The sequence below is a fragment of the Rhincodon typus genome, unplaced genomic scaffold (assembly GCF_021869965.1).
Source record: "Rhincodon typus isolate 14 unplaced genomic scaffold, sRhiTyp1.1 hic_rhity00002041, whole genome shotgun sequence".
Lineage (NCBI taxonomy): Eukaryota > Metazoa > Chordata > Chondrichthyes > Orectolobiformes > Rhincodontidae > Rhincodon > Rhincodon typus.
Window position 1 is genome coordinate 15,216 of NW_025967679.1, and position 8,507 is coordinate 23,722.

General features: G+C 41.1%; 1 long non-coding RNA gene across 1 annotated transcript; it reads left to right on the forward strand.

Moving 5' to 3' along the window:
• Window positions 1-1,418: 1,418 nt before the first annotated feature.
• LOC125481411 lies at window positions 1,419-6,684 on the forward strand. Its single transcript, XR_007261322.1, has 3 exons — window positions 1,419-1,907; window positions 5,519-5,615; window positions 6,476-6,684. It is a non-coding gene; the product is annotated as an uncharacterized LOC125481411 (long non-coding RNA).
• Window positions 6,685-8,507: the final 1,823 nt, after the last annotated feature.

Genomic DNA, 8,507 nt, shown 5'->3' on the forward strand with positions numbered 1-8,507 from the left:
GGATGGCGGTTTTCTTCCCTAAAGGACGTTAGTGAACCAGATGGATTTTTATGACAATTGACAACAGTTCCATGGTCATCATTACACTCTTCATTCCAGAATTTTATTGAATTTAAATTCCACCATCTGCCATGGCAGGATTCTAACCCAGGTCCCTAGAATATTACCTTGTTGTCCAGATTAATAGTCTAGCAATAATAGCACTAGGCCATTGCTTCCCCTTCTTATGATGGAATGACGGAAGAAAACTGCCAGCCTGAGTGGTCAGCGGGACTGACCATAAGAGTGGCAGGAAATTACAGCCCAGTGATCTGTGGTTATGATCTGGCCATCAGTTGCTGTATGGCATAGAATTGGGGACCAGATAATTCATATTTGCATGTAGTCCATGACTTCCTAAACCAGGGAGAGGGGGGTTCACAACTCCTAGCGGGCTCCTGAAACAAGACTCTGGGGTGGTAAGTTTCAAGGCAGCAATGGAGCTCAGAGTGATTGCTAATAGCTGCAAGGTCCCTTTAAAATCTTGTGTTCTTTTCTGATACTGGTCATGACCTAACAGACAGATCTTTGAGACCTGATGGCTGTCACAGACAAGACCCCTGATTAGTTAAGTTTATAAGAAAAATCCAGTAGTTTAACGCTTCCTGCTTTGCTCAGCCTCCCACACCATCCTCTCACCAATCTCCATCCAACTCTGCTCTCAATGTGGGTCTACAGCAACTTTCAAACCTCAGCACAGAGTCACGTTGGGATAAAGTTTGGGAGACATTGACGTAAACTGTTGCTAATCCTTATTAAAATGTAGCTTCTTTTAAAAACTACCTCTCTCAAATTTCTCAGTCTAGCAAAAATCTATTGATGTATGCTCAGACTGTTGTTAACAGGGAAGTTATTAAAGCCGCATGCTTTCAACTAAGTATTTCTGCCACAAACTGTTATGGGCATAAACAAAATCAACACAGTATCACTTACCCGAAGCGGTGAGTAAAGGTCAGCTATTTCACGGTTATAATCTCAGGGGTCAAGTAATGGTTACAAAAACTAGTTGAGCTTTTCTGTTGAAATTTGACATCTGAACCCTCTACAAGACCGTTGCTGTGTAGATCTGCTGGCTAATTTTTTCTTACGTTGAAGCTGTATGTTTTATAGTAACTAGAGCATCTAGTAAAATGGCACATTCAGAAGTTTACTAATTGTACTTTGGAGATGCATAACAAATGCTGCTGGATAGCTGAAGTCACAAAATCAGTTGCCTTAAATTAGAGATATAGAGACAGAGAAAATATAAGTTGTCTGGAAAATAGCTAAACGCAAAATAATTATACTGGACAGTATCCATTTCTAACTCCTTTGCAATGCAGATCTGATTCTGTTTGCTTTGTTTTAATAAGAACTAGATATATTTTCTGCATGTTAGTTTGATTTTGTGTGCACCACGGAATCTGTACTGGCAAGCTCACATTTCAGTGCCACTTACCATATAGGTGCGTATGTTAGTAGTTATGTCATGCACATTTCATGCTCGACATAATCTGCTGTGACATTTTTTCTATCCACAGAATTGCACGTTCTCAATGAGTTGCAGATGCAACAAGAATCGTTTACACCACGAGAATATGATTGCAAGTACCATTAGACAGCCTGCGGGCACCATAGACTGTAGCCAGGCGAGTAGGGGAAAGGACAGCATGTATGTCAGCTCCCTAGAGAGCAAGGTTGCAGACAACTTCAGCTGTAGGGGGCACAGATGAAGAATTTTGGTGGGACAGCTTGCAGGAGGACACTGCTGGTCATGCATATCTAGATGTCCTGCAAGGCTTACTGCAGTTTCTGCGGTGAAGATTAGCAACTTTCCAACAACCATGCTTCAGTCGCTCAGGAAACAATGCTTAGGAGCACGAGGCCAGGTAAAGACCCTCCATAGACTTTAAGGAGTTGCATGGAGTCAAGAGTTTGATTCTGTGTTTGTTACTGGATATGTTCTTATGGAAAGGTTTTTGTAAGCAGTTGTTTTTTCAGAATTGTGCTGACAAAAGTGGGGAATTTTGGAGTATCCTGATGATGAAATGAAGACCTCAGGCAATTTGACTGTCAGTTTTGGCTTTCAGATGCATAGGGGAGAAAACTCCTCTGACCTTGCAGTAAGGAAGCAGCGGACCTTTCAAATACAGCAAGCTTCTAAAGCTTCTCCTGAAACACACCTGAGTACTCCAAAGCACCTCGCTTGCAATTTGGATGCTGCTCCTTTAAATAACATTGTTGGGGTGGCTGGTGGTGTGTGCTGGGTGCTCGTACAGCTGAGTGCCCAGAACACTAGGGTAAACATTGTATTCAGCATCATGAGCAGAAGATATGATTATTGTGTGGGATGTATTGTTCAGTACATGTAGCAACCGTTTGTAAAATTGTTTGTTTCCTGTGTTGCCATGACAGAACACAAGAAGCATAACAAGTGTTTTCCTTCATCCACAAGTTGCAGAAAATCAGCATTCAATAACAAATACGCAGTCCAAATTGGCAGAATGTGCATCCCAGCAGCCTGTCATCCTGAGCTGCACAGTTGAAAGTTTCCAGTATGCCCCCACACCAGTGCCCTGACCAGCATGGTGTTCCACGTGTGCCACACCAGGGCTGATCAGAAGCATGTGTGCCTGTCATTTTTCCACCCAGACAATCTCCTAGAAGTGGATGCACCAATCAAGAAGGATCTGAGCTGACCTGCAGCTGTCATGGCTCAAAGCTCAGGAATCATTTGTCTCAGTTAGTTTAGGTTTCAGTTCATTGGTGAAAATGCTGTCGCTAAGGGAACATTTGTTGTTGAATGCTGATTTTCTGCAACTTGTGGATGAAGAAAAACAGTTGTTGCAGTTTAAGTGTTTCACTTGCACTTTGCCATGGTAACAGGAAACATATATTAAAGACTCTATTCTAAAGAGATGTAGGAGAACAAGGATGCCATAGCCTACATTGTGGCTGTCCTCCCTGCAATTTCTCTCTGCTTGTCCTCACAGGTAGTAAATACATCTGCCTATTGGACAGGACCAGAGTTTTCATGTCGTCCTTCTTATTCCTTCCAAAATCCCCACTACTCGATTCCATATAAGTCACACCCTCCCTTTCCTGAATCTCTGTTTTCCTCTGAAGTGGACAAGGTCAGAAATCACAAGCTTTCGGAGCCTTACTCCTCCTCCAGGAGTAAGACTCGGAAAGCTTGTGTTTTCAAATAAACCTGCTGGACTATAACCTGGTGTTGGGTAATTTCTGACCTTGTCCACCCCAGTCCAACACCGGCACTTCCACATCATTCCTCTGGAGTGTGACTATAATCTGATAAAACCGTTCAGGAACTCTTCCCTCTACTTTTATGTGTTGAGGCCTCTCCTCAACTTTTATTCCAGCTCTATGCCTTGGAGCCAGAGATATTTGAGAGAGAAGAATCTCCTGCCATGTTATTTGCCCAGGACAATCTTACCATTCACAAATACCCACAATCTGCAGTCCTGACACCTAACCTGCTCTGCCAGTTCTTAGAATAGCCTTATACTATTTTGATTTAATTGAAATGCTCATTCAATTATTTTTCACAGATTTGTCAAGTATTTTGTGGCAGCTACATATGAGGCATCATCTGCGTACAGTTTTAGTCTCCTTACTTGAGAAAAGATGTACTGGCACTGGAGGTGATGCAGAGCAGGTTCACAAGATTGATTCCAGAACTGAGAGGGTTGGCTTGTGAGGAGAGAATAAGTGGACTGCGACTATACTCAATAGAATTTAGAAAAATGGGTGTGGGTTGAGGGGGGTCGTGGTTCTTATAGAAACATATTAAATTATGAAGGGAATAGGTAAGGTAGAAGCAGGGAGTTTGTTTCCACTGATGGGTGCAACTGGAACTAGGGGGCATAGCCTCAAAATAAAGGGGAGCAGATATAAGACTGAATTGAGAAGGAACTTCTTCACCCAAAGGGATGTGAATCTGCGGAAGTCCCTGCCCACTGAAGCAGTTGAGGCTTCCTTGTTGAAGTTTTTTAAGTCAAAGATTTTTGAACAGTAAAGGTATTAATGGTTATGGTGACTGGGCAGGTAAGTGGAGCTGAGCCCATGAAAAGATCAGCCATGATTTTAATGAATGGCAGATCATGCTTGAGGGGCCAGTTGGCCTACTTCTGCTCCTATTTCTTATTTTCTTAATTTCACTAAATAAGTTATACGTTTAATGCCTCAAATTTTTTAACGCAGCAGTGATCTACTGGCATGTACGTTTGTATTACTAGGTCCTTCAATTGATGAAGAATGACCCATGTGAATGCCTTACCAGTGATGCTGTGGAAAGAAATTCGAGAAGTTGCAACCCCTCCAGTCTTCTTGATTTTTTTAATAATCAATATATGTTGTCATCCTGTGTGTCTTATGTAACTTGTCCTACCTTTTAATTGGCAAGCGAGACATTAGACATTTAGCCACAACCAGCTCATTGGGTTTCAGTATTTCAGTTAGAATTTCATCTTTTCCTTCTGCCTTTCCTGATGCTGAACTAGTCACTACCGCTTCAAGCTCATTTATAGGTGCTCCTTGACTGTCTGAAGCCGGCTGGTTGCATTTAATATGGCTGCTAACAGTTGTTTCACAAAATTAAAGTATTCTAATCAACACTGAATCTATTTGGCTTTGTCTGTGATGATGATGTCATTGAGGGATTTGAGGGGCACACTGTTCTTGACTGAAGGACATATTGCTCTCTTTAGTCATCATACATAGGTTTTCATTTTCAAAGGATGTTTGTACCTCTTCTCACAGATCTAGCTGGTAAAATTGAATGCCGTTTGCTACAGATCATTGTAATTAGCTTTTAGCCACTCTGAATTTAGCATGTCTCAGGAGACGAATTCATTCCATGCTAGAGATGCTTTGTGCTTTATTACAATGACTGAAACCATTTCCTCAGAGTATGCTGCAAACTAATCTTTGTCTTCAATAGGTATTTTAAAGTAAGCTAAAACATGGATCTTAGTTCTGACAGTGTTCTATGTTTTAATCGGCATTCAGGGAGGTGAAACATTGAATTTTCAAGTTACTCAATAAATTAAAGACACCTTCTTTGGTCTTTAGTGTTTTACATCATAATGTTTGACCAATAACTTTGCTTGGTATGAAGGAATATCATTTGTGGAAGCTTTATTTTGTAGTATCCAATGTGTAATCTGTATTACAAATTACAGTGAAAACTACATGAAGTAGTCTTTTTCCACATTAGTGCTAACATCCAGATCTGGGGTGTCTCTAAAAAAAAACTTTAGGCTGTGATGGCCTTCTCAATTGGTGTTAGTAATATACAGTCCTCAGTGGATTCCTTGCCCCTTGCTATTTGTTTTCCTTGCTCCATAGTGATCAATGTAAAGTGACAATGCAGCAGCTCTAGTGATCACATATCTCCTCAGAGCTGCAGTTGCTGGCTGGGTGATAGCTTGCTGATTCCACTGCCAAGATTGCTGATTTAACAAATCCTGGTCTCTCCTAGATCCTAATGTGAAGCAAGGACCAGAATAACAGCTCTTGAATCAATCAGAAAATGTAGAGGTCATCAGTGTATTATCTCTGAACCTATGAAAGGACAGGTGAGAAAAGACACTTGCCCTATCCAGTATGCAGTCAGTCTTGTGCGCCATTCTCCTCAGTTATATTACAAGTGGAAGTTAATGCCATCTTTTCACATTTATAGGATCTCAATGGTCGATGTTACATCTAAAGTCTAGGGGAAAGAGATGCCATTTGATGCAATGCTGTCTCTTAACTGTCACATATATGCAAGGTACCAGAAGAATACATTCAGAGAAGAAAGCTGTTGGCAGAAAATTAAGTGTTTGATAATTTCAAAGATGGCAGAGAGGCAGAAAGGAATGAGAAATGCCAGTGATCCCTGATTGTAGTGATGGGGGAATGTCACTCTGATCTGTGTAGTGTTGCTGTTGTGAATAATGTGACAGCTGAAGTGTCAAATTTTGCACAAGACATGCACAATAAGAAGGTAGTTCTCAGACAGTAGCTTATTCAACTCATGCAATAACCTATTTGGAGAAGGAAGTGTTTGAGGGAGACTTTTGAGAATGAAAAACCTGCTAATATTTTGTTCCCTGAAAGAGCTGACAGTGCAATTGTGGAGCAGACATAATTTTAACCAGTATAAGACTGAGGAAATAGAGTTTGATTAAGATGCTGGGCAGAAACTCAGGTGGTGTTTCACAGAGAGGAAGTGTGTTGAGGGAGAGAAACTAATTCCTTACAGTGCATGTAGGCATATCAACAGAATGAAGGGACAGTCTAAAACAAAGCAATTATTTTTGTGATCCTGATGTTTGAAATAACTATTTCCATTGTTGTTCTATCTCTAGGGTTCTTTGAATATTAGCCTTGAATGTAATCAACTCTTTAATGGTGCATGATGTGCATCCTGACAGTGCTGACTTATTTTTTACAGTAAAAAGGCTGAAGGCTGCTTTTGAGAGAGCAATAATAATATGGAGGGAGTTGCCAAGATAGCACAGCTGATCGAGAACACAGTCTAAGAAGAACACCATCACAATTCATTTCAGAAAATGTGTCCAGCTTTTCCTATCCATGGTCAGCAAGCTTTTGTATGCAAAGCTGGGTAAAGAATAAAACAATAAAAAAAAATTATTAAAAACATGAATAATATTATTCTACTTATTAAGTAATTAATTGCTAGCCCGTCAGATATTCCACTTAATTTGGTGATGATTATACATTCAGTGGAGAGGTCTTTCAAACATGATTCTGCATTCTGTTCTGTTACCCTGATGCACTTACGTAAGGTATGTTTTGCCTGGTCTAGTACACAAAGCAATACTTTTCACTCTATCTTGGTACATGTGACCTCAAATGAAATCAAATGCTGGTTTGCTAGCTGGTTAGAAAAGTTGAAATTGTTGGTCCATTTGGCAAAAACTGTTTGCCTTTAACTTGTGCACAATCTGCAGCCTGTGGAAACTTCTATTGTTTGACCATATCTTCTAAGTGCTTCTGGAGAGCAGTGTGCAGGTATTGGAAGGAATCCTGGGCTAATTATCACCCCCTGAATCACGTCATGAGCAATCTTTCCGTAGCCAACAAGTCCTGAAGTAGGACTTGAACCTGAAACTGCTGGTCCAGAGGTAGGGACTACCGTGTCACAAGAACTTTTCATGAGTCAGTGACCGCCTGTGAGGACTCTTTGCTGTCCTCTTGCTCCATTGCTGTTACCTGCCTCTCCCTGCTGTTCTGTGCTCATAATGAGAAGGGAACTGAGCTGTTGCTGCCAGAAATGTATGGTGTTGAGAGGATAGATGGGCAATGTGCTTGAAGGATCACTGAGAGTAACATCACATTAAAATGAAGGTGTACACTTGCGATGAATGTTCAGATGGAGATGTGGAAGGGATGGGTGCACCCGCAAGGTGTGTCAGTATACAGAGAAGAGTTTGGAAGACAGAGAGAGGAGGTTTGGCTTTAGATATGCATTAAGATGTAGGTGAAATTGCCATGTCGCTTATATTTTCTACCCTGAATAAGTCAAGAAATATCTGAAGGTGCAGAGTGTGGTGGAGAAGCAGACTACTGCTGCCGAGCCCTATTGCTGTATATACTGGCTCTGTTAAAAACAGTTCCACAAAGCTTTTAAGTCTCACCCTCACCTAAAAAAAAAATTCAGAAAAAGATTGATGCAGGTCATTGCTAAACCTGCCCGCTGTAAATAGTTATGGTTCTTTGATGAAAATACAGTGGCTGGGTTAAAAAGCTATCAACAAATGGGGAGATGGTGCCGTAGTGGTATTGCCACTGGACTAATAATTCAGAGGCCCAGGTCAATGGTCTGGAGAAATGGATTCACAATTAAGAAATCTGAAATTCAAGGCTAGCCTCAATAATGGTTGCAATTGTTATTAAAACCCATCTGAGTCACTCATGTCTTTTAATGAAGGAAATCTGTCATCCTTATCTAGCCTAAATTACATGTAACAGGTCAATCAGTCAAGGACAATTAGGGATGAGCCACAAGACCATAAGACTATAAGACATAGAAGCAGATATTAGGCCATTCAGCCCATCGAGTCTTCTCCGCCATTCAATCATGGCTGATAAGTTTCTCAACCCCATTTTCCTGCTTTCTCCCCGTAACCCTTGATCCTCTTGACAACGAAAAACCTATTTATCTCGTCTTAAATATGAACTCAATGACCTGGCCTCCACAGCCTTCTGTGGCAGTGAATTCCGTAGATTCACCTCTCTCTGGCTAAAGAAGTTTCTCCTTATCTCAGTTCTAAAAGATCTTCCCTTTACTCTAAGGCTGTGCCCTCAGGTCCTAGTCTCTCCTGCTAATGGAAACATCTTCCCAACACCCACTCTGTCTAGGCCATTCAGCATTCGGTAAGTTTCAATTAGATCCCCCCTCATTCTTCTAAACTCGATCGAATATAGACCCAGGGTCCTTAATCATTCCTCATATGTTAAGC